The sequence below is a fragment of the Haliaeetus albicilla genome, chromosome 1 (assembly GCF_947461875.1).
Source record: "Haliaeetus albicilla chromosome 1, bHalAlb1.1, whole genome shotgun sequence".
Lineage (NCBI taxonomy): Eukaryota > Metazoa > Chordata > Aves > Accipitriformes > Accipitridae > Haliaeetus > Haliaeetus albicilla.
Window position 1 is genome coordinate 11,719,400 of NC_091483.1, and position 27,546 is coordinate 11,746,945.

Consider the following 27,546-nt stretch of genomic DNA (forward strand, 5'->3'; position numbering starts at 1 on the left):
AAAAGTCCCTCCTTTTCTAACCTCTGTTCTACCTCTCTTTGCAGGCATTTTATGACGAGAGAGCGAGGCTTCACTTGTGAGGAGAAAAGGCATCTCATCTGCTCGGCTGGAGGGGCAGCAGACAAGTACAGAAATGGGAGGCAGTGCATGCAACCCACCCTGCAGAGTGGTGAGAACCAGGGGAACATCTGCGGTAGGTATCTTCGTGCTTCAGATAAAGTCCCCTCTCTCTCCCTTCTGCTCCCAACTTCATCTGAGAGCCAGGCAGTCATAAGCTGCTTGGCATTATGCTGCTGCTGTGTTTGCTGATACGGAGTCAGTCTTATCACTAATGACAAGCAAATGGTCTGTAGTGGCATGTGCGTGCAGGGACAAGTTTCACAGGTGCCAAAAGCATACCTGGGGTAAGATAGCGACTGTTTTCTGGGCTGGAAGAGTTAAAACTGGCACCTGCTTACTCCTGGTTGGACCAAGTTTGCTGGATAAATGGGAAGGAGGAGTAGCAAATGTTCAGTTAAGGGAGAATTGTCAATGTGAACAACATTAGAAAAATTTTAAATTCTTAAACCATTCATTACAGTACTCGAATTTTCATTTGCACTATTGAAATATCAAAATCTCAATCTGATATCCTAACCCCCAAACTTTTTCTTTCTGATTTTGCGGTTTTGTTTACAAAACAATGCTTAAGAAAAAAAAGGGCAAAGTGATTCTAACTCAATCTTACATATTCATATTTCACCCAAATACTTCTGTTGTTCACAAAAGAAAATGTCCTCTAGTTCAATCCCAACCATTTTCACATAATAAATATTCTTGAACTAACCACTACGGTTTTCCCTGTCCTGCTTCTATACAGGTACTGGACAATAGTCAGGAAGTTCCTCCTGATTGTCTCCTTACTGATGTAAATCAAAAATATCTTTCACGTAGTAAAAGGCATTACTCTAGTTTATATGATATCTGAGTTAGATTTTCAGAGAGCAAATTCTACAGTGATGATTCAAGAAATAACTAGCAATATTTCTTTGGGAGAAACCAGTCTCAATACTGTATTTGAACTGAATTTGAACCTGTTAAATACATGTTATTTTTGTATTTTTTGTTTTGTTTTTCAGTCTGGTTGGTTGACAAAGTCTAAAAATTTGTTAAAAATCAGAAGGAGACCTACAATATTTGAAAATGATATGATAATACTGAAGATGATTCGAAACAAAGACGTGGTGTGTCAATAATCAACAGGTAAATTGCAAAAGTATCAGAAGTTCTTGAATATTTCTATTTAAATGAAACTAGCAAACACCAAACAGTTTGCAGGTAATACAAACTGTATTTTTACAAGTATTGTTCTCGTCTGTCAGCTTCGAAACCCCTCTTACTGTTGACTCCAAATTTCTTTGTTGCAATATTTATAAACCTGCTCTCATGTGTCTTTTAAGGAAATGTGAATTAGCCAAATAATGAAGCTAAAATTATAATCTGTTTGATAGCTGTTTGAATAGAAAATCAAAAACTTGCTGTTATCCAGCAGCACGCCGGAGACTGCCTTCTTTTACCGAAAGGTACTCATTTTATTACTTGTAAAAATAAAGACTAATTAAATGTTACACAGCCTTTCAGTAATTCAAAAGCTCCACTAATGAGGAGTACCATCCTCTTGAAAAAGTTATAAGGCAAACAGGTCTGAAGAATGAAGAGAGCCCGTGAGAGCACAGCAAGTGCACCGAGTGCTACCAAAGTGGCTCGCAGCTCCGTTTGCTGTCGTGCCCACAAGGAGCAGTGGCCGTGCAGCAGGTCGGTGCGACCGCTCTCTGCCAGTGTGGCAGCACCCAGCAAGAGTATTTGTCGGGGCTTTTAGAGATGTAGCGATTCAAGCTGTACATCTCCTATAAGAAATCTGACCGTTCAGGAAACTGTGAGAACCATTCGACTCCGGTGTGGGAAATCACTTAGGACCGGCATGGATAGAGCTCACAGAAAACCCATGTACCGCTAACTCTGCAAACGTATTTGCATGGATAAACCTTTGTGTCTTTTGATACGTGTTTTGGCTGTGAGCGGGTGGCATGTATCAGACCACTCTTCCTGATGGATTTTGAGTTCAAGGCTCACGACATAGCAACATTGCTATGGGGCAAAGTGGAGAGTAAAGTTACACATCGCTCTGGGTTTCTTATCTTCCCATCCAGCTGAACATGCTATATAGCCATTTTTACCGGAAGCTACTTTCCATTTCCTTCTATGGTTTTTACAGAAAGACAGGATTCCAGGCAGATCAGGTTGTGTGTAGAGACACATAGGCACAAATGTATATGAGTTTCTATATATTTGATGCATATGTGTGTGTATGTGTATGTCTGTGTGTATGTAGTACGTACTCATGTACACTCATTTTAGATGCCTGTATGTGTTGACATGTTTTCCAGTGGTCTGTCTGCTTGTAGGAAGCAGTGGATTAATATGTGACTTCCCTGTGTGCTCCTCTTATGCTCAGTTTCCCTTGGACTAGCGGAGTCCCTCAGGACAGCAATGAGTTAGAAAAACTCTGTATTTCAAATACTCTGTATTTCAAATTTTGTCAGCATTGTCTGGAGCTGAGCCCTAAATGAGTGGAAGAGAGCTTAACCCTCTCCTCCGTCCGGGTGGGTAAGGGGGGAACTAGAAGTGAAGCTGCCCTGACTGCCCCTGCGTGAGCTGTCGGGCTTCCCAAGTGCAGGGGAACAAATGCTGCTTGAAAGGGGTTAAGAGGCTCGTTTCTGAACACATAATCGAAAAGGCAAGGATTAGGCTGTCCCACCCATGATGAAGTCTAAGGGCACAAGTTTAGCTGCAAACAGTAGATTTATCCACCTATTAGTGGTTGGTATTTCTTGGAACTCTTAAGTGATGGCAATACAGGGAGGAAGGGTTGGTTTTTTCTTTAATTTTATATTTTGGTGAGTAAGTGCAGTCAAGGTTATTCGAGCTCAGTGCCGAGTTTCTTTAAATAGAAGTGAATGAAGGGTTAATACCTCATCCTAGGAGTTTGGAATGACATTTGAGCGTGAAAAGCAATATTCATTTAAATGTGAACCTTTTCAAATTATATTTTCTGTGAACCAGTGCCAACTCGATTACAGAAACGGCTTTTGTACTGATCTGGTTAGTAAACTGCCTCTATGTTTGAAATCTAATACAAATGCTTAAATTTAGTGACATGCATATATTGTATATATTCATTTGCTTTGAGTATTGGTGATTCTGTCATTCTTAAACAGTCTGTTCTGGGAAATAATGTCAAGGAAGAAAAAATGACCTTTACTTAAGAACTCTTTGGAAGGGTTACACACAGAAGAAATATGCAAAACAGAATTCTTTTTTTTAATATATATATTATGACTACTAAAGGATCTTACTGTTGGGCCCTATAAAGGACTAAACTTTATTTAGACTCTCCCCCTTGTATCTCTAGAGTAATGGGAAATAGCCTAACTGTTAATGAGAATCAAAGTCACCATAAAAATTCTGGTATTTATTTCCTTAGATGAAAGATCAGTGATTCTGTGACTTGCTGATTTCCAGTTTGGTAAGTTGTGTAGTCCTCATGATGTTCATCACCACTGCTATGGCTTACATTCAGAGAGAGACTGGTAGTGGAGCTGCTTGCTGGCATCTGGATGTGATAGGAGGTCATCTAGCAATGCCATGCCAGGTGACGCATCTCTATGTTCACCACCGAAAAAACCGACCTCGCTGCACACTCTTGTCAGGAAACAAAAACGCTCAGGGTACCATTCACATGGAAGGAAAAAAAAAGGCTTTATAAAAAAGAAATCATAGGTACTGCAGTCTTGCTTTTAAAGCCTTTCTAAAGGAGGCAGAGAAATACTTTTTAATAAAATACAGCCACACCATGAATTTGAAAAAAATTTGTTGTTTCTCAGTAACAAATACACCAATAACCTATAATTAAGTCAGGCTTAGTTGTCTTATGCCCTTCCAGAGTATAAAGAATATTAACAATATTAGAGCATCTAAAAGCCATGGGTCCTGAAAATCTTCTGTTTCACTCTTTGGAGCTGGCAGGAATCGGTGGGAATTTTCATCAAGAAAATCGTATATGGTTATATCTCACGTGTGAGTTCACTGAATAGTGAATTGTTTTTCCTGAAAACACTAACTATTGAAAACCCACGATAAGAGATGAGGATGGTCTTTGAGCAATCATTGTATAGATATGATGGAAAGAGGTGCAAACATCCTACAGACATCCTATATTCCTTATTTCAGCATACCATTGCATAGATTGTATGAGTAAATGGGTGTAGAAATAGCTTTCCTTGAACTTTGTCAGCTAAATGCAAATATGGCACAAAATCTTTTCTCCAAAGAGTTAGATTCATATTTATATGAACTGCTTAATTCCAATTTCCTTGTTCGGTATTTCTTTGCCAGAAATAAAGTGGATTCCATCAACAAGCTGAGATATAAATCTTGAATGACTGAGACCTTTGGGAACTGGTTGGGATAATGGATTGAATGTCATCTGTGTATGCAAAGTTGACAGAATCTGTCAATCTTTAGGAAAGCTTTGATGTGTGTGTGTTTATATACCTGTGTGTCTAAGGTGACTGTACTGTGAGAGTCCTTAGTTTAAGTGAGAGTAGATTTGGATCATTAATCTGGCCCCTCATTCTTATGGTGCCTAACAGATTTCAAGGCAACTGAGGGAACAGTCACATGTTCCTCTTGGAAAGAGCTGGAGTAGTTTAAATAGCTTAAGAGCCACTACTCCCATGCAGAAACTGTTTGCTTCCATAAAATAGTCATCTGGGTGAGTCTTCATGCACTGCAATGCCCAAATCTGCATTTTGGCTTACACCTTTTGACTTAATTTCACTGCACTGGTGCAGATAAGACACTTCTGACTTTTCATTTTGTCAGCTGAGTTTTGTGGTTTATAACTTCCAGCTCAGGAGTGGTGATGACCAGCTGTAAGTGATAGCACAGTTAGTCACTCTTGTATGCCTGGAAAAGAAGTGTATCTCTGTCCTGAGTAAACGTGGGATCAGAGATACCTGGAGAAGCTGAAAACTTCAGAAAGCTTTAAGACAAAAGGATTTTCAGAAAAGTGTTCTTTCCATTGAGAAGATCTTCGCTGCGAATCTCCCCCACTTCCCAGATGAACGTATCCTGAAACAGAAAAGTGTGAATCATGCTGCTCATCTTAACAAGTATCCTCATCCCCTCTGCCTAGGGACAAGGATACGCAAGGACACTTGAGAGACTGCGATATGCACCAAGAATGGGCACTCTCAGCACATGGCTTCGCCGAGGTGTATAGATACCGCTACACGAGCATGCCTGTTGCAAGTTGAGCACACTGAACAGCATGTGACGGAAACCACCGTAGAGCTTCTCCAGGTAGGGCAAAACCACTGGTTTCACTTCGGAGACTGTCAGCAGCCCTCCTGCTCTTCTCTGGGCTCCTGCTCTTATGACCTGGAGGTAGACCCGTACTTTGCCACAGGTCACCCTGGATTTTTTGTCCTGTTAGGGGAGCAGAGAAGCCAATTCGGTCCTACCCAGCAAAACATGATTATCTCGCCTTCCAGGACATAGTGCAAGAGACAGAGCAGGGATCTGGCCGCATTCCAGATCTGAGCGTGAAGGGAGCAGAGAAGGAGGAGGGCGAGTGACTCCTCCACTCTCTGTTCTGGCAGGGATCGCGTACCTGACAAAAACACTCCGTTGCCTCCTTGCATACTGTAACTCCTTTCCCTCTCTCTTTAATCCCCAATTGTGCTATCTGACCCAAGCCAGCCAGCTCTCCTTATCCCTGATCTTCTGATGACTATTTGCTATTTGAACTCATCTAATAATTGATTATATTCTCTTAAAATGGTGGATAGTTCTAGGCAGATGAAAAGCAAGTAGATATTTGTTACTGCTTTCATAGTTAGCATTCAAGGACAGCCTACTGCAAGCTTCCCTGGAGCCCCTGCAAGGGCTTTTCTGAGAACTGGTGAGGGAGCTCCCTCCTTCCAAAGGAGAACATTTGTGGAGGAACTTCTCATTCCCCAAATAAAAATAGAAGTCTTAAAGAATGCAAATAAATAGATTTTCTATCATTAACCTTATCTTTTTCTCCAGGTTTATTTTGCTGTAAAATTTCTCTGTAATTGGACCCCCTCAATATCTTGCGGTCTATCACTCTCAAGTGAATTACTTAATTCACTGCAGCTTTTAACATTGAATTTCTTGCACAAAGGAGATGTCGGATGTATTGTCTTTTCTGTGTTATGTTATTTAGCTTTATGAATAAGTTGAAATGTATAATGATCATCTTTGGTACCCTAGAACAGAAGAAGAGTTCTGGGAGAAAGAACTAGAAAAGTTAAATTATTTTTTTTGCATTGCTAACAATTCATAATATATTAATGAAAATTCTCACATGCACCAGTGTCCTTAAACTTCAGGCTTGCAGATATTTTTTCTGTATTTATAATTCCAGGGCACATAAAATTATTATTATTATACTGCAGTTTAATATCTGAACATTAGCACAAGCAGAGGAAGTTTGTGGATTCTAGAGGAAAATCCTGACACATTTACTATGTCTCAGTTGAACAACTTATACTGTCCTTCAGCTACTGGGTAGATTCCCACAGCTGGTAGACAGCAAACCTAGACAGAACTCCATAAACATCGACCATTTATTTCATTGCAAAGTTAGCTTTTTTAGATTAAATTGCAGATGAGATTGATTTGAACCAACCTGACAAAATTTGCAATGAAGTAAATTACGGGCTTTCATCTCTTCAGCTTCAAAGCTCATCTGTGAAAAGGGAACAGGTGGAGAAGAATAGCTCTTCTGGAATCAGTCCATTTCAATAAAATGGTTGGGTCTAAACTGTCCTACGGGAGTGTGCCAAGATTTTGGTCTCCCAGAGGATGCGTTAGCTCTTCGGCCCTTATGCTCAAGTGTCTTCTCCACAGATATGGAGTCAGACCATGCTACATGTCCCTCATTTTAGACCTGCCTCCAAAAATTTAAAATATATACTGGAACAGAAAGCAAACCAAAATGTTGTGGTATATAGTTCCAAAAAGGGTTATTTTTATGTTTCAATTTTCATTCTGAATGTACATTTTAAAGTGAATTAAGAATACTAAAGTTTTCAAAGTGTTTCACAGGGCTTTAGTGGTCTAAATTTCCTGTACTCGGGACTAAGTATTGTACCTAGCTGCTTGGGTTTTGCTTTTTATTTAGCCCATTACTGGTTGCTTTCTAACCACCTATTTTTAGTGCTCAGTATCTGACTTGCTAAAGACAATGGCAAAGGTCTTCATGAATTTGCTGAACGCTGCAACCTTTTTAGGCTGTACGGAAACAATGAGGTCTATTAAAAAAAAGATATATTTGTACATCTTTTTAACCATTTTCAGTAAGAAAATAATCAGTTTCTAAATTAGAGCAAATATTCGAAACAAGATTCATAACTTGGATTTCACTAGTGCTCAGTTACACAAAGCATCTAAAAATTTAAAGCTAAGGGTTAAAACTGTAAGTTAAAGGAATAAGTTAACAATATGAAACGTCTTACCTGAAGGATATCAAACATCTAAAAAATCGCTGTTAGACAAATCAGAGAACTGACTGTTCTCTAACCTAGTCTTTGTATTCTCAAAGGAGGTAATCATTATGTAATTATTTTCTTGAGACAGCATCATCAACTATTTTTTTATGAATTTTATGACATGCTAATTTCCCATCTGTCCCAAGTAATATAGACTCTACACTTTAGTTCATTCACCATAACTTAATAGCAAAATTGCCAGAACTAAATGTCTGTTCAGTCCTTCTGAAGGTTAGGTATAGATGAAAATGTTCATGTTGTTCGTATTGGAGGGAGCATTCCCTCTCAAACATGTCTCTAGCATCAATGCCTTCACGTTGACAGTCATCAACAAAAAACACTTTCTTGGTATGGAATTCCAGGCCCAGACGCTTACAGGATTTGTAATACTTATCCATAGCAACTTCAGCAGGTGCAAACAGATGGCTGACATTTCTGTTAGGCCATAAAATGCAGAATACTACTGTCCTGCTACGCCTAACTGGAATCAATTAAGTATGAAGCAGGATATCAGGCTATGAATCACAAGTCATTTGTTTCCTTTAAATTGCATAGTTTGTTGGGTTTTTTTTAATGCTTCATTTCACTGAAGCCCCAGGGATGGCAGGAAAAGCAGCAGAAGAGAGAGGGAGGTTCACACTCGAAGCAGTTTGAACTTAAGTTGGAAAGTGAACTTCCCTGTTAAAATCTCTGAGAAGAAAGCTTGTTTTGGAGGTTGCTGCCATACCCCACCTCTGGTGTCATGTTCCTTCTCGTATGACCTCCTGAACTCCTTTCTAAAATATGCTGGTTCAATTACTTATGCTGTGCTTATATGGCTAAAACAGAACCAAAACAACTAATGATAACCTTTCTTTAAATTGTTTTTCTGAGCTTGATTGTTTCACTAATGCTCTAAGAATAGTTGTATCAGGACAACTAATGGATGCAGAAATCTGCAGCAGAAGTAGCTTCAAGGGACATTTAGAGCTTTTTAGCTAGCTTTGGGAACTCAGAGTCTAATATTTAGATAGAACAAAATTGCTGTAAACAGAGGCAACTGAGTGGAAAAAGGACAGAGGGCAGAAAAAACTGAATGTGAAATGCAAAATTAAAACAAAGAGGCAAAGATTATTAAGAATCTAAAAAAATGCAGTTTTTCTTCCTCATTCTGATTTGTACAGTGAAATGTAAGAGGAAGGTGTAAATATGATTATAGAAATTTCATTTCACATCATGCTCCTGTTTTATGTCTTCAGTTTTCTCTCAGTCAATCACAGTCCTTTGCTAATTACTGCCACAAAGCTGAATAAATGGCAAAGGGAAATAAGCAACATTTGTGTATAGGGTGAGTGTAGTGACATTATCTCAAAAGAATAAGTTGATGTGACAATGTTTTAAATATGAGCTGGCAACTGCTAGTGAGCTTGCACTGCCTGTTTTTAACCTTTAATTTGTGAGAATGCTGTGAATAAAGATTAACTTTCTTTACTTAATATTTATTTTTTCAGTGCCTTCAAATCGGAGCTGTCATCATTAATGTTTTGAAAAGTTGTCCAGTTTCCCAGGGCTTTCTGTAGGTTCCTGTTTGTCACCTGATTCACTCTTCCACTGTGGAAGAGTGGAGGACCAGTGAAGGTCTTTTCTCATGTTACCCAAACAAGGAGGATTTCATAGTCTGGAAGATTCAGAGTAAAACGAAAATTCACAGATGCTCATATTTGAAGACTTGTACGCTATTCACATACCTTTCAGATAGCCTTGAGCTACCTCAGGCTCTGGCTTCTATTAGTTAACCTCCAAAACACAAGTCATGGAAAGAACACATTGAATCCAGAGGAAGTGATCAAATCTGTAAAAGTTGTTGCCGAGCTTAAACGTTCAGATCTATATTTGCCAAACTTCCTGAAAAGCAAAGAAATGATAGTAAGTATTCTCCTCTGCTTTCTCCACTCCTGCTCTCCCCGTTCTTCAAACCACAGGATTTATGGAGCTTGGGGAGTGTATCTATGATGTGAAAAACACAGGTTTAGTGGCTGAATGAATCTTTGCATCCTAACATTAGAGCAGTTCATCCCTGTAAGACATAACAGTTCAGAACTCTGGTTGTCCCAGTATCCCTTCAATAATCCTGCATTAACTTTGATACATACTTTGCCATTCACTGGAGTAGGGTATAGAAGCCTGATCTGCCACCCACCCGCTTACTCATTTAACTAAGTATTATAATTTTCAGATTAATTATTAAATCTCCTTGTTTTTCCCTAACTGCCTTGACTATCCAAGTGATGAATGTTTTAAAATTTTATAATCAAGAGAGGAAATAGTAAAAGTGAGCAAAACCCAGATTAATTCAAATTATCTTTTTGTTTTGAGCCAAACTGAAAAATCACTTATTCGCACAACCAAGAAATGTTTGCTTTCCCATGATTTCCTTACAAAACAAATAAAATATGACAAATACAAGTGAGTCTGTATAAGCAACTAGTTCAAATCAATATTCACAGAGAAAAAATGATGTTTTATGGTGTATGTGAATTGATGTCAGTTAAAACCAAGGAATCTTTACATACTCCTGAGTAAAAACACCACATATGGTTTCAGTATATAGCTTCTATGCTGTTAAAAAAAAAAATCCAACTTTTTCCTATCATCTGTTTTTTAGGAGAAGTAAGCTGTTGAACTTACATTTGTCAAAGCTAAATCCTATGTTGGAAGCACACAATGAAAACATAAAATGAATTGCAAGAAATACATATACAGACTGATAGTCTGCCTCTCATGAATACTTTTAAATATGTATTTCCATTTACTTTCTCCAAAGTTAGAAAGAGCAATAAAAATAAAACAATGCATTTCTTGTTACCAGGTGGGCAGCTTTTGCAATGGAATTTGGAAGTAATTTATGTGATGAAACTGGCAAGATACACACCTGAGACAAGGTGGAGGCACTGGGGAGCTTTGAAGGAAAGTTATATAAATGTGAAGTAAGGATGAAAGAGGGGAAAAGGAAATGAAGATAAAAAGATTTTAAATACCTGAGGGCAAGGTAAAAGGAAAGTAAAGGCCTTGAATTCATTGCTGTGTACTCTATTAGCAACAAAGGACCCAAGTAATATGATCAGAGTGAGTTTTCTTTCTAAAACCAAAAGAAAATATCAATGTAAATTTGTTTCTGGCAGAGAAAACATGCTCATAAGATAGAGGTTCTTTTCCATCACTCATTTTTGAATGCCAGCGTTCAAACAGTTAGGAAATATAATAGGACAGGATGCCTTATTTGTGAGTTCCTCTAGGGAAGAGCTGTATTCTGCAGAGAAAACGCTACTTTACTTTCACCTGGTGGAGCTAACTTTTAACTCTCCAAAAAGAGACCATGCAATACTCATGGAAAATATCCAACCAGTGTCCCCAAGCATTTGCCTTTTTTATATCTGTGCTTCTACCTTCGTTTTTTTTGGTTGCTGTTGTTGATGTGCAATCTCAACTTGCTTCTTTGCTATGTTAAGGTTGCTGGCATTGTTATACCACCTTCCTTGGATATTTGCTGCACCTTTTACTAGCAACAAGATGAATAGAAATGATAATTCTGACATTAATTAGCTGAGAATCTGTACATCATTCGAGAGGGGAGAGAAAATATTTCCAAAAAATACTTCAGTGAGAGTGATTTTGAAAGCTCTGTCATGGCTATTGGATTTATACACCAAAAAAGAAGAAGGTAGCTGGGACATCTGAACATTTCAGGAGGTGAGAAAACCTTTATTAATAAAAGACTGGCTAGAGTGGCTAAGAAGCAGCATGGTGGGTACAGCAGAATGGAGGGAGTTGGTTGAGGGTCGTTTTATCACTTTGGCAGAGCACTGACTGTGCTCTAGAGATACTGACAGAATCAGAAACCTCCTAGAGCAACTCTTTGCTACAAATGAGTACATAATAAGCTACCATCCGTGAGACGTTAAAATTCTGATGAAAAGCGCAATGATGTGGTTATTTATACCCTAATTTCATAAGAGGAAGTGGAGATATTTATGAATGATTACTAAGTCAAATACTCTGATTCTCACAAAAGGCTTCTAATTTGTCCTGACTTGTCACAAAGTAGGGATGAATAAAATCAAGAAATTAAAGAATGTCACATCCTTTCAGAGTGAGAGAAAGGAAGTAAGCTGAAAGTAGAATTGGATTGGCAACAGGTAGTATGCTACCTGTCTTTCATAAGAGTGGAAGTGGACCTCATGGGCATCTTCGTTCTTTGTAAAAGAGTCAGCTTGGCTATGTGCTGGACACTTATCCAAGTACTACTTTGATTTAGATTACTAAATGCTTGAGACTTGAAGTCTCAAAAATGAAGTTGCAGAAACCCTGACATAAATCGGAAAGAACAATACATTTCTAATGTGAGTAACAGATTTAATTCTGTCAATACCAAAGGAAAAGTGAGATCTAAATGCTACTTGTGAGATTAATAAGAAAACTCTGAGGTGTCAGCAAATGCATTAGGGAGAAAGAAAAGAGCTAAAAAGAAGGAAAAAGCTCAGTCTGGATATTGGAGATGACTCAATATGGTAGGAAAGCAGGACTAAAGGCTAAATCAAAGAGAGTTTAACAATCCAAACTTAACTAGCCACGAATGAGTACAGCAGATTGGCTGAGTAGAAGAGAAATTAGAAGACAACAACAGAGACTGAAGGAGGATGTTTGATGTCACCAAGAGCAAAAAAAGGCTGAGATCCTGACATGCAGAAAAGCGAGTGCCAGATAGATGAAAGAATTAGGTGAAGCACATATGAAAATAAAGAACTGTTAAAAGGTATTTGTTCAAAATGTAAAAGAGAACTATCTCCACTAAAACTCAACCATCTCCACTCAAAATTAAAAGGGAAAATGATAGAAGAGTAGCAAGTCCAAGTAATGTACTAGTAACATTTCCTAAGTGGGCAAAGAGGTTGTTTCTGGCTCTACTGAAACTTCACAATGCACACTTTATTTTTGTGTACAGTCCACAAAAAAATTATATCACTTGACATGTTCAGCTGAATAGTATAGACCTATGATTTTTCCTCTTCTAGGAAATATTACTGTATTGCACAGTATAAAATTATGAAAGAAATATCATAGCATTACCTTAAGAATTAAGCTAATATATGTAACAAAATATCAACACATTAGTGAGAACTCAAGTTTAGCTTTAGTCATACTAGTGAAAAAGACAGTGAGCAGAACGACTTTAGATGTTGGAAAGGAGATGTGAACCAAGATCATCACAGTTAGAGATCAGACAGCTAGACCAACCATAAGCAATTCTTAGCTGTATTTGTTCCTTTAGATAGGATAAAAAAACTTTCACTAGAAGTAACTACATTTACTTTGGGTTTATAGATAGTAAATTAGTAATATATACTAATATGCTAATATGTATGCTAATACATCCTAATATGCTACCATTCAAATAGCAGCTCATTCACCTTGCTATCTTCAGCTAAATCTCATCCCTTGCTTTAATTCATTATTTGCCACATATTACTGCATCAGACACTGTAATAATACCCAAATGTTTGGTAGATTCTGTATAACGTTAATGCAGAATTTCTGGGTTGTTATATGTTTCTTTTTTTCCCCTTTTCCTGTATGTTTGCAATGATTAATTCCTCCTAAATCTACTCTAATGCTTTACATTTTTTACATGGACATTAGACTTACAGGCTGTAATTACCATGATCTTTAGTCCTCTTTCTGAACATAGGCAGTACTGCTGTGATTCTTTAATGACTTGGTAGATTTGCTTGAAATCCGCTCACTGGGCCTGCAATCCTATGCACCACTTCTCTCAGAATTGTTGGCTTGACGTTTTCTCATTCCTTTACCTCAGTGCATTCAACTACTTACATTATTATTCTTTTTATCATGGTAATTTCCATTTCCGTAATTTTGTTCCCACTGTCTCTCATGCTCCCATCCCTAGGTCAGTAGTCCACACTGAAAACAGAGGCAACATATTCATTAATTTCTAGAGTACACAGACCTCTCTGCAAAGATATTGACATCAGAAGGTCCAGTTTTATATGTTATCCCTCTTTGCCTCTTACAGTCTTTCATACCATTTGCCTACAAGAAATTCTGCACCATCACTTTGTTCTTTAGTTTTTCTATGCAGGGCACATAGTTCGATACCTCCACTTCCTTGGTACTCGTCCTCCAACGTGTCTCTGGTAACTCTGTTACTTCCAGCCTGACGCATTTCAACATTAATTCCGTTTCTTCATTTTCCTCCCTAGGTGCCTGGAATTTCTATACAAACATTACTAACTTGTTTATATTATGATGGCTTTTCTCTCCCTGTTTCATTAAGAATACGTTTTCTAGCTTTCAGTGATGACATACACACCATTTTCTGTGACAAGGGGAAATAACAGGGATCTGGGGAGTCACATAGCTTTGCTATCAGTTTTGGTTAATCTGCTGTCAGTGTCAACAACAGCCTCCAGTTTCTCTAGCCCACAGTTGTGTTGCAAGTTGAATCTACATGATTTCTGCTGAGAAAGTCTTCAGAGCAGGTGATTTGACTCTGTATGATTTTTGCCAAGACATTTTAAAAGATTGTTTTCCCCTTCAATGTAAGAAGAATTATCTAATGGTTTCTGTTAGTGCTCATTTTCAAATTACGGACTACATTTTGATTCAATCTGTGTCAAAGTATGTTTATTTGATATTAAATAATACTTTGCACTTTAGTAGTATCTTCTGCTTGAGCAAGCCAACTTGCTTTACAAATATTAATTAAGCTTCCCAACACTCTTTCTGATAGCAAAATGTAATTATTTCAGTTAGCACACAGGTTAAAGCAGACACATAGAGAAGCCACAAAAGAGCTGTGTCTAAAACTCAGTCCTCTGATTTAGCTGCAAGAAATTACTTGCTCCCTGGTTTAACTTGGCATAGCTGGGTTAATGTTCCTCCAGTCGACGTCAGTGTCAGTACTTGGGTTACCTGCTGAGGTGAATTTCATATTAAAGGATTTATGAGTAAATTATTCCTTGTTAAGCTTTCTCTTAAGATCAGATTTATTCACTATCCATATTCGAGCACTACTGTCTTTATTAGATGGTTTTGTCCTCAGTCCTAGGAAGCAGTACCAAAACCTGGAGTTTTCCAAGGACTCTGGATGTACACATTTGAGCTATAAATATATAAAGGAAAAATGAGGGCCAGCAATAGTTCTTTCTCTTAGGCTCATTCTTCAGCTCACAGTTGTAATCCAGAAACCAATCTAAAAACCAAATGAAATGTTAGAGTAAATTATAAAATTTGGATAACCAACACATGGAATTCTGTATATAATATCAAATGAGCAAACAGTCTGCTGCATGTAATAGTTTCCTCCTCCCTATCCCCATACAAGGCTCTGCTCCTGTGAACTGGCAGATAAACAAACAAACCTTCCAGTACCCATAACCCCGTTCTCAGGCATCTTCTAATGATGAAAAGCTTTAACTTGTTAACTGCTTAGTTATCCCAATGAAAGTCTGTATAAGCCAAAAGAATAGATTGCAGACTTTCATGTGTGGGGTTTTTTTTCTTCTTTTAATTGAGTTTTTGGGAGGTAAAAGTGGTAAAGTTGATATATTCAAAATACACCTGTGATGACATATCCTGGAATGAAAAACAGAGAAGAATAAAAATCCCACCATGCTGATAGTAGTGTACACCAAGTAAAACACATTAATGTACTTCGACGATTATGCTGAGACAAATAAGAGGGAAAAATCTCAGTCAAGTCATTTTTAAAAAAGATGAGATAAAGGGTTTTGGTCTGTGGAAAACTTAGATGAGAGCACCTAGTGAGCTTCGTTACCTTTAGATTTATGCAGATGGTGAGTGGGTTTATTTCAGAGTGAAGTTTTGGACTTACATGCCAAAAGTTCTCATACATCCTGGTTTTGGCACTTAGGAGCTTTTTTAGGATATAGCCCTTATGGCAGGAATATAAAATTCTTACTCATGTTGCATTGCAAACTATTGCACCAGACTTTCACCTTTTTCTACTTTCTACATAATGTGAGCAACTTCACTAATTTAATGGTATATTGTAGTGCTTTCCTGTTGTTGGATGGCTACCTTCCACCATTTGTAGTCTTAATGAACTTAGATCTAATATTTCAGAGTGAGGAACTGCTCAGTGTGAGTAGGAGCATTACAAGATGGTTCATACAGTGCGTAAGTCATCAGAGTATTTTGAAAAATCATGTAAGCAGCTCCACACTTACGTAAAAAACCCCATACAAATATTTTGTATTTATGAATTCTTTTTCTTACTAAGGAGTCACCCTTTGCCTATTTATTAATTTTTGTTTTACTCTGAGGCATTTGTTTTTCTCTGTTCTAGTTCAATTGCTTGGGAAATAACTTCATAAACATTTTCTGCAGAAAAATAATTGTTAGTAAGAAATGCAATAAGAGATTACATGTGGAAATATACACACATAATTTCTACCCATGTTTAAGTTTCCTGTGTCTCTACAGAGAGCGTCACCTATATCTGATTAAGGAGGCTTATTTGTCTCGCATCTTGTCTCGCAAACTATACTGACTTCAAGTTTGCAATCAGTGCATAGTTAGTGGGCAATCTACTCCATTGATAATCAGCAGAGGAAGAAGGCTACATACTGAGAATTGGTTTCCCCTTCAGAATTGTCTTTTAGCTGAAGATGGATTTATCATCAACAGCCTTTTGGTAAGACTAAAATAGTAAAATAGATGTCTGTGCTTCACTACTGTGCCTTTAATATCTCTTCAGAATCTCTGTAATTTAATCCAATATTAATCTAGCTCGGTGGTATATTTCTTTAAACAACCATTTACGTGTTTTCACCTGGCAGTGCTGACCTCAGTGCTTCCATTTCATTGGTGTTGATAAATAGATACAGAAGAAATTTGTCCTTTCAGTTTGTATGCCCTGAGTGGGTCATCAAGAAGTCCATAGCATCAATAATGCAATCACATCCCATAAAGCACAGTATTGCTTTCTTCAGTGTTCCATAATTTGGATGCATTTGGATATTGATGTATTTGCTCATCTTGAATTATAAAAATAATAAATAATGTGAAATCTTCAGCTGATAGTCTGTGAACCTGAAAATAAAAAGAGAGGCTTTGTTTTACATATGGTATATTTCTGTTGTTTGGATGGTTTTCCAGATAACCATCTGTAACAGAGAAAGGATGGCAAGAAAACTGATTCCTCATACTTCGTTGCCAAGATTCATGAATATCTGCTTAGTATGGCATGTTGCCTAATCAGAGGCTGGTTGGACTCTCTGTCACAGGTTTCAAACAATAATGTGTTTAGAGCCTGCCTTTGGGCAAGCCCTTTGGCATCAGTCTAACAGATTTCTGCACATATGATTAAACTTTGTGCAGAACTGTATGTGCTAAAAAGAAAGAAAGAAAAAAAAACAAAATAAGGAAGCAGGTGAGGGAAAGAGGAAGGACTAATAAGACAATGTAGGAGAACACAAAGCCAGTTCTGACTGCCGGCAAAAGCATACTGCCTCTGGTCAGTTGAAACCTAGGGAGATTATTTGGGCCAGAATATAAAAGTGTGAGTAACAGGTAATAATAATAGCACCAAGAGAGACCAAAATCAATCACCTAAACTTAAGGCACATGTTACCTTAGGAAGTCAATAAGGTACTCCAGAGGCTTGATCCAAACTCTGCTAAAATCAGTGTGAAGGTTCCCTGATAGCTTCAGCAGATTTCAAGTTCCCTAGTACCTTCTACACAAAAAGAATCTTTCTATCTGTAGTTGTATCTGATCCAGAAGAACATATATCACAGCAGCAGGAGTAATATCCAAGGGATCTAGCAAAGATCTAATATGGCCAAAAAAATAGATTAACCAAAATACAATGGAAATAAGCAAATGAGCTCTTTATCTCAAAACAGAAGTTTGTTTTAAGCCCAAATAAGTATACTGATCTATACATAATTGTATATAATTATCCTTGTATAATGCTCTCTTCATTTTTTCACTTAGATTGTGGTCCTTTGTAATGAATCTCCTCTCCTATAGTTGTCTATAGGTAGAGGTCTCCTTGATCTTCTTAAGGAGATTAATAGAGTGAAATTGGTATGGCCTTTGTGAGAGAGATACTTGGTAATAATTGCTATTTCTGTAGATATTATTTTTGCCATATGTAATAGTATGTAATTCCTGTTACGTAATAGCAAATAAAAATAGTGCTATATTAGCACTATTTTGATACTATGATGGGAAAATCATGCTGTGCATCCTTTCAATTAAGGTGATTATTTTATTTTGCTAAATGAAGAACATTTCCATAGAAAATACAAAATGAAGGCTGAATGGGAAAAAAAGATATAAAAATTCACATACCAAAAATCTCAACTCTGCATTCCTAAAATGTAAGATCCAAATGCGGAACATGCTATAGTCGGACAGACTTTCTATAATGTTCGCTATGTCTTATTTTCTCTGAATTTATCCCAAACAGCTTTTGGAACTCATGCTAGAACTCACATATTTTCATTTAAGGGGGCTGATTCCTTGTGACTATGCTGCAACATCTCCTATATTGCTTTTCCAGCAATTTCACTTCTGACTTGTGCAAGAATCAGAATTAATATTATACAGTGGATTATCAAAGAGGTAAAGAGGCAGTGAGCCACCTCAACTTTCAAGGATGACTGTGTATTTCTGAGACACCCAAGTTTTCTATCGTGCTCAGGATCCTACAACAACAAAAAAAAACAACAAAAACCTAAGCGGACCAACAGCATAAGGTCAGTTTTTCTTCCTTACTGGCTTCAAAGCACCACCTTTGACACCTTTTCTCACCTTTTGACATCATTGAAGCAATTAAAAATTGCTATCTGACAATATTTGATCGTTTACTCCTTTTGATCAGTCCTCAGGTGTGGATGATTGTCTCTGACCTTCAACATCCATTCCTTTCATCTCCATTTGAGTGCATAAGAACATTCCTGTAGTTAGCCTGTCCTAACACTTAAAACTATACTTCACTTGTAGTAAACAATGATGAAAAATCACTAAAGCAGTCCTTTTCTTCACTGTGGTGACATTTCCTCTAATTAAATTTTCATCTCTGAAGGTATTTGGGCCTCTCTAGTCCATCTGGGATATGTTTGCCCTCAGCATTGCCTCAGGCCAAATGTATTTTTGTTGATACGCTGAACAGCATGCTATCCTCGGTGACTGTGGGTATTCCCCACTGGTGGTTTATTTAGAAGATTATTTCACCAGTTTCAAAGTACTTTTTCTGAAGTCTTTTTTTTTTTCCCCACTTTTTTTTGAAAGAGAGAGAAGCACTGAGTACCCCCCCGATGCCCTCTCTTCTATGAATCAATGTGATTTTATGTTCTTTTCAAGGAGGTTTTTCAACAGGCTATATGTAGACATATGATGTGATAGCGGGGACTGCGCTTCCACAGAAGTCAAGAGCCACTTGAGGGACTTTCTCTTCATAATACTTTTCGATGGTTTGATCATCAACCTCAATTAAACTGATTAGGGGGAACTGATTTGGGAAGGGAATTCTGACTCACAATACAAAGAATAATAAAATATTACATGTAGAAAGAGGCTTTACAGGCATTATTTTATTACTCCATGGTAGGACGTGCCTGGCAGTAAAAAATGGTTTGCATTTCTTTTTACAATTCCTATACCACCTCTCTCAGCACGTGTCTCAGCAGCCAAATTGCAAAAGGTCATTTTTGCACACATGCACAAACTACTACAGTGAAAGATATAGTTTATTGACTTAAAAAGAGAAAGGCATGGATCACTGCAAAATGTAATGGAAGTGTTTTCTCATTTCCATTCGGATAATAGAGGCCAATGGGACGAATGTCTCCATATTGGCTATGCATCATAGATGCTTTTCTAATTCTTTTGAGATAATGGAGTCTCATCCCAAAGAAAAGACTGCATGAGTTCTTTTAGTATAATTGTTGATTTGACTGTACCACAGCTCTGATATAATTTAGGAATATCATATTTCAGTAAAAGCTGAGGTTACATTTTCAAGGGAATCTGATTATTCAGTAATTAACATTCTGAAACAATTTTATCATACTGAGAGACCTGGGCAAAGGTAGCAGTCGTCATTACCAGAAACTATCACTTTGCAAATTACTTCTCAAACTTCTTATAAACCTACACAGTCTCCTTTTTTCCCCCTAACTTTTGCACTGAAGTAAACGGAAGGGCAGCTTGCTGAAAGAAAGGAAAAGACATGGAGAAAAATAGGAACAAGCCACCTGTGGATTAATGGCATTTTTGTGGTTAAAATTCACTAATTTTAAATAAAATCATGCTGTTTGGAAAGCAATATTATGACTTTCAAAGTTGTACAGTTTGAAATGTCCTTGCTTTGTAAGTCAAAACTGGTAACTCATAAGGAGTTGCTTTCTTTACTAGGTTAAAAATATTGGAATATCACAATGGCAATAAGAGGTCATTTAAGAGACCGTGAACGGTTCAGCTGTCCCTATTACTTGGATTGCATGTATCTCACTGTTGCGCACCCCAATGAGGTGTACTGTCATTTCCACATTTGCAAACGGAGTGAAAAATTGGGATGTACATGTGACAAATTGGGACAATGACAGTGTTTTATGCTGACTTTGTACAGATGCAAGTGAAACAAAGAAAAAAGAAAGATAGATAGTAGAGAGCAGGAGCTGTATTGTTCTGGTTTAAGGTTTCAGTCTTTGTTTTTGGGCTACAAAGCTCACTCCTCTATGACACCTGTACAAATGCAGAATTCCTCTTAGGACAGCATCTGTATTACTGTGGATCAACCTCAATATGAAATCAAAGCCTGGCAATGGCAGGCAAACCCCCTGACTGACCACATCTACACCAAAAAGCTTGAAGAGCTAGGGATATTTTCTGGAAGAAAAGTAGCTTACTTCTAAGAAAATGCTGTGAAATTATTGCAATGACTGCCTTGGTAGTTTTGGATAAATTCTGTTAAGGGTTGAAATACCATCTTGGTAAGTTCTGAGAAGTTGTATGTTATCCTTTAGGCTTTTCTAAAACTTCACATGAATCTCTGATTTTACTTTCTAACTCTGAAATCCTCAGTTATGCAAGAAGCAGTGAAATTACGTTCTAGAACATGTACAGATATTTATTTGGTCCTGGAACTTTTTCCTTTTTAGAGTTTTGTATAGCTCAAGGTACTCAGACTAAACAAGAAAAAGGTGTATTCTATTAAGGCATTTGTTGATTTTCTTCTTAAAACTGCATTAGTATACACTTTCATTCCATACTTGGAAACTACTGTTTTACCCACCCTACACGACAAAACGTTACTCTCAGGACAAATCTGCAGAGAAACGGGTCTCAGGGCTTCCTTTTTACAAGTGAAAAGGATGGAAATTTTTCTCCAGCAAACATGAAAATATACACAGCAGCAATCTAGCATTAGACGGGAAAAGAATAGTTGCAAGAGCAATATAAACCCAAATTGTATTATGAACTTATTTGAACTTTAAAGAATAGCAGTAGCTGTATCTCACAAGTAAAAACTATGTCAGCACTGTTAGGCTTAATATTTTATCTGGGGAGTTCAGCCTACCTTTTAGGTATCAAGGGGGCAGTCTGTACTGACAACAAAAACCCTCCAGTTTCCTAACCAGAGTCCAAGCTCACATCTCTCTGCTTATAAAATGAGCAAATCTACATGTATTAAAAAAATAATATAAAAGCTCTTAATGCCTTTCTAGCAGTAATTTCTTATGCCATGTAATCTCATCTTGAGGCAAAATATTTGGTCAGATAAAAAATATTAGCAAACGAGAAGAGACTTGCATAAAAAGCAAAGAAAAAGTATTTTATGACTTAAAACCTAAATGTTCCATTCAGGCAGTTTCTCCACCTCTTATAAAAGACTCTTCTAATAAGGATGCTGATTTGATTTTGTAGGAAAGCCTTGGGGAAATCCAAGCACCTTAGGAATCTACATAAGAAGACACCTCATCCTCCTGGAAACTTGTCAAAACCGAGTAGGACAAAGGCCTTTTTTACTGGCTCGACGCAGTCCAGGTAGGAATGCACCTGGCACTGGATGCAGACAACAGCTGTCTCACCAGCATCCATAATCTGTACTGGTAGCTTCCTGGCTGTACCTGTGTGCCCTGAATGCAAAAAGCATCTGTTTCACATTTATTCATTTACTCAGATGGCATTATCTACATTACTTGCTACCTTTGGACACAAGACTCTCATTTATAATTCATAGTACACAGATGCTTACAGAGAGTAGAAGCTTTGGCTACATTACCTGTCACTCTTAGTATATTTTGTATTCATGGTGGGTAAATATACAAGTATAAAGCTGCCATATTGTGTAGGACTATCTATAATGCATTAGCAAACAGTTGTTTGATCATTTATACTGTCATTCTTTGTGGTTGAAATGATGTTAGAATGAAAAATGAAACAAACTATGGGTTCACTCTCCCTGTTTTTCTTTTCTTCTCTCTCTATCCCTTTTTGTGTGGTGTCGGTCCTTTCTAATTTTTTTGGAAAACAAAGGTGATTTTGTCTTGTTTTGTTTCTCCTGCTCTTCTCTTTGTACGATTATCATTCAGTACTTGGTCAGCTATTCAGTAAGTTCACCAATGCAGCTGGCTTCAGAAGAAGATCCTTCCTATTCTTTGCTTTCATAGGCTCATAAATCCAGCCTGCTGAGAATATTAAGAGGAGAAAAATACTCAGGCAGGAATAAAGCATATCAAAAAGAGAAAGCGAATGTAACTGGGGAAACATTTACTCAAGATTACATATTAAGCAATTTGCTCTTTAGTACTGAAGGAATATATAGAGAGAATATATTAACTGTACTTACCAAGAGCCCACTGCATCCATCAAATGCTGTTAAAAACGGCCATTTTTTAACAAGGAGAACGTTCTGTATACCTTGTATTGTTTTTAAAAGCTATTTTTAGTGCAGTAAATATTAAAGAATGTCATTGTCCCTTGCATGAGCTCTCACTCATTTTTTAGGAGGGCAACTTTGCCAGAGATGCTTGACTTAAGAACCCATTAAAATGAAAATGTACTCAGGAGCCTTGCAGGAATAGTGCTTGAAGACATGGGCGCCAAGCATGCTTGGCAGCCTGGAAAGCTTACAGAGCTCTCCTAACAGGAATGCCATCACATTAAAGAATTAGCATAGCCCCAGGCAACAGTCTTTTTCTTTTTTTTTCAGTAGACGTGAATGACATTTTGTATCTGAGGCACACTTTTAAATATTCCTTATCCGCGCGTAAGTTTTTTATGACCACATTAAAAAGCAAAAGGTTGGTTTGTTCCTGTTGACATTTGTTCCTATTCCTCTCTTTCACTGGGCACTACGTCTCAAATAAAGCTCTGATGTTCATCTCTCCTTCCACAACTTTCTCACTCTCTCCAAATATTACTACTGCCTCCTCCTCAGACTCTTTTTCTGCTAGGCAGAACCTGTTCTGTCATTCTTTCTACTCTCTACCAGATGCCACAAATTCAGCAAAACTCCCACAAAAATCCCTGTAAAGTCTTCTACCTTCTCAGCAGTGCCTCCAAATTCACTCTTTGAAAATGCAGATAAAATGTATTAATAAATACAGAAAGAATCTGAAAACCTAAAGTGAACTTCTCTTTTCACTGACCCTAGTCCACAAGAATTGAAGTCAGGGAAAATTGGAGAAATAATCACTCAGCAACCTCATCAATCAAACCAGCAGCTTAGGCTGCTAATTATTCCCTGGTGGGCATACCTGAGAATCGAGAATTACAAATGTTTGGCTCTTCTGACCACTCACCAAGGAAACTCAGGTTATTGATTCCACTATATGAAAATAATCCACCTAACTCTCAGTTTCTTTCTCTTGGGAAATCTTCTTGCATAAAGTTCTCTGACAAAGAACGTATAACCAAAAAATATAGTTGCTGACATCTAAGCTTCATAATATCCTAATGGAATCCATTTTTTCCGATTGCTTTGTGTATTTGCAACATAGAAAAAAACCAGCCTTTTCTCCACGTTAGTTGAAAACTCTGTATAGAAGCAGCTTGTATCTTTCTTCACTAGGCTGCACAAAGCCTGAAAATGAGCGGTGGGGAGGCCGAGTCAGGAAGCTGCAGTCATTTCTGGCTTCCTACATATATGTGGTAGAGTTTGCAATTGCTCCATCCATCAGGCTGCTGCAAATTGTCCTTTCAGTCTTTATTAATCACAGTCAGCAACTAATATCGCTGCACCGATGGTGTTTATGTGGGGTGAGAACACAGTCATGACCTGGGTTTGGTGGCTTGTTTCTCAATGAAAATCAGGAACAAGTAGTGCCTAAACTCTCTGGTGCCTGGGGATAGTTACTAGAAGTGTTTTGCAGAGATATGCCAGGAGAAGGAGGTTTCCTGTTTCCATGCAAGAGCTTCCTACAATTTGTCCCTGACAAACTCCAGATATAGATTCCCGTTTTAGAGACTATGAACAGCTAAGAACAGAGAGTGAGCGAATCAGGTCAGAGAGCTGCTAAGCCATTTTGAGTGAGATCTCAAAAAGTATGATTTTTAGGCTAGCTTGGTAATTTCATGTAGGGATCAAGTATTCTCTCTCTGGCTTTCAGTCCACTATTCAAAATTTTATTTGATTGCTATGTTATACTTCAGGATATACTCCCAATTTTTTACCAAACTATGTTCCAATTTTCAGCAATTGTATCCTAGATATCTGAAGCTTATTGCTGAGTGACTTTGGAAAGTTCGTATCAATGTTATTATCATTAATTTCTCCTTTAAAGCATGTGGGAAAACTTCACTGCTAGTCCCTAAATATATCTGTGCAGGAGGTATTTTTTTCCCCGATCGCAGTGGACACTTGCTGAACACTCAGAATCTGGTAACATAACTTTCATGGCACAGAGCCCGAGAATCCTCATACATCACTGCAGTCTTCAGCTTAAATCCATAAACACTCAGTAAAGACAGTTACAACAGATTTTCACACTTTCGTAAAAAATGCACTGCACAATTTTGATTTTTTTGTTAGGAAAGCCCTTATTGCCTCACTATTCTAAGGCCACTTTGGTACAAGGATTTGTTATCTTGGCTGACAACTGCACTGAAGCCTATAATCAGAATCTCCTTCTTTCGCTCTAACAAGCAAATTCCCTGTTTTCTGAGAATCCTCTCTAGGAAGGCAGTGCTGAATGTGTATCAGACTTGAAAAGAAAGCCTATCTACACTGCCATTTTCACTTTTTATTTTTCTAATTTGCAACTCCGCTCACGTCCAGCTCGAAGAAGCAATTCTGCGTTGAAAATGCTGCAGCTGGTTTCCTCCAGTGCTCCCCCTATTCATAGCAAGGGAGGCAGTGGTGGGCTTACGCAAGATTGGTTTAAATGGGAAATCAATACTGGTTCCTCAGTTCCTACAAAAGAGCTGAACTGGCCTGGATTGGCTCCAAGGAGAAAAAAGGAGTTGAGTGGAAAAAACTGGATGCCAGTGGGATAGGTACTCTGCTGCATGTGAGGCTGCTTGGGTCTCTGCCACTGAACCCATCACAGGAAGTCTGAGAGAACCTGGCTTACCTCCTACCATCTGTTTTTGAATGGACAATAAATATTGGAAAAATAAAAGTTGGAGGCTTTTTTTCCCTAGGCATATATTAGCTTATAAATACGTAAATGTTTCTGTTCAGCATCAGTAGGAATTTGTACCTTGTACTGTACTAACCAGTTACAAAAGGGATTGAAAACTTGTTCTGCAGATGAAAAGTGGAATCATTGGTGTGATTCCTTGTTCTACAGGAAAGGAGAAATATGTGATCTAATTAGCAATTCCATCAGACATTGCTCAGTGATTGGAACTTAGTTTCACAGGGTCTCACTTGACAAGACTTTCTATTTAATCTCTTGTATTTAAATTTTCTGTGGAATAAATCTCACTAAAATTCACATTTCTGAAATCTGTGCCTGTGTGCCATTTTATTTAAATCAACTTAAAAGAAAAAAGAACAATGATAATGAAAACACTGTAATAACTTAATTGTTGTGTTTTGCTGGATGGTCAGTCCATTAGTTTGGCTATTCCTTAACCTCTACTAGTACTGCGCAGAATGCAGAGACGAATGTTATGAACTGCCGTTAGACTTTCTGTCATTATTTAGCAACACACAAAACATGGAAGAAGGATGTTTTTACTGAAGGTCCTTCCTGCATTGAATTCAGATTCTTGGGGAACCCGCTGTTCCCCAAGTAGTCCCAGAGCCAGAGAGGCAAAGGGTGAATCTTACAGGGGGAAAGAGACAAGGTACAAAAATGACTTTTTATTTTCAATACCTTTGTGATTTGAGATTCACAAAGCTTTATAATACTGTTATAACCAGTAAAAATGACTGATGATTACAGGCAGGGAACTTTCGGAAGACAGCAGAAGAAATCTTTCAATGTCGGGCGCAATTGCATGTGTAACTGGAAGGCACCCCTGGTAAGTACAAGGAGGAAAGATGGGTTCTAAAACCCGGAAGGTAGCTGAGGAAAAAGAATATTTCGTATTAAGATCACTGGCATTTAAAATACTTCATTAAAACACAAGCATCTCTGTTGTTTAGACAAATGGAAAATAGTTTTCTCCTAAGGTCTATAGTGAAATCTTGCGAACAGTCAAATACTGCCTGAATGAAAGATTGTAAACTCTCTTGTTGCATTTTCAAGATCCCACTGCTCTAATACAGTAAAGATGGTTATTCATGCTATCCGTTCTTACTCTTACACAGTTTATACAATTTTAATAGCTCTCCCAGCTTAGAGATCTTAAGGTTTTGTCTGCTATGATAAAGATCTGCCTGCCATACTAACAAAACTATCAGCAATGAAATCTCGAGCCAAACGTGTATGCTTCATTTATGCAATTTGGTTTAGTAGTCATTGTGATTGCTCATGTGATCCAGGTGAATAACAATTATCTTTTTGTGTATTGACAATAGTATGATTATTAATGTCTTTACAGTATTTCCTGTACGGAAGCATGGGAATGCATACACTGTGAACTGTGGAAGGAATGGAGAAATGTGTTGATACTCAGGAAAAGGTAAGGCTTGAACAAAGGGGAAGGAGGAGGGGAAAAGAAGGGAAAGGAAGGGTTTTATGTCTTAGAAAGCCATGTTTTGCCACCTTAAATCACAGGGAAAAGAGAAGAAAACAGCTGTCCTGGTTTCAGCTGGGATAGAGATAACTGTCTTCCTAGTAGCTGGTACAGTGCTATGTTTTGAGTTCAGCATGGGAAGAATGTTGATAACACTGATGTTTTCAGTTGTTGCTCAGTAGTGTTTAGACTAAAGTCAAGGATTTTTCAGCTTCTCATGCCCAGCCAGCGAGAAAGCTGGAGGGGCACAAGAAGTTGGCACAGGAGACAGCCAGGGCACCTGACCCACACTGGCCAAATGGGTATTCCATACCATGGGATGTCATGCCCAGAATATAAACTGGGGGGAGTGGGGGCAGGGAATTGCCACTCGGGGACTGGCTGGGTGTTGATTGGCAGGTGGTGAGCAATTGCCCTGCGCATCATTTGTACATTCCAATCCTTTTATTATTGCTGTTGTCATTTTATTAGTGTTATCATTATCATTATTAGTTTCTTCTGTTCTATTAAACTGTTCTTATCTCAACCCACGGGTTTTGCTTCTTTTCCCGATTTTCTCCCCCATCCCACTGGGTGGGGGGGGAGTGAGCGAGCGGCTGCGTGGTGCTTAGTTGCTGGCTGGGGTTAAACCACGACATATATCAGCTCTGAATTTCTTTATCAGTCATCATACCTGAGAATTATTTGGTAATTCTACTCCAATTTTATCCTTCATTTCATGTTAACCCTTTTGTTTTGGGGCAGGCAGGAGAATGTGCCTGAAGTA

General features: G+C 37.9%; 1 long non-coding RNA gene across 1 annotated transcript; it reads left to right on the top strand.

The window, feature by feature from the left end:
* The first annotated feature begins 1,036 nt into the window (after window positions 1-1,036).
* Window positions 1,037-26,728, top strand: LOC138684498 (uncharacterized). Its single transcript, XR_011323786.1, has 5 exons — window positions 1,037-1,242; window positions 5,237-5,403; window positions 18,208-18,403; window positions 21,576-21,695; window positions 26,646-26,728. It is a non-coding gene; the product is annotated as an uncharacterized lncRNA (long non-coding RNA).
* Window positions 26,729-27,546: the final 818 nt, after the last annotated feature.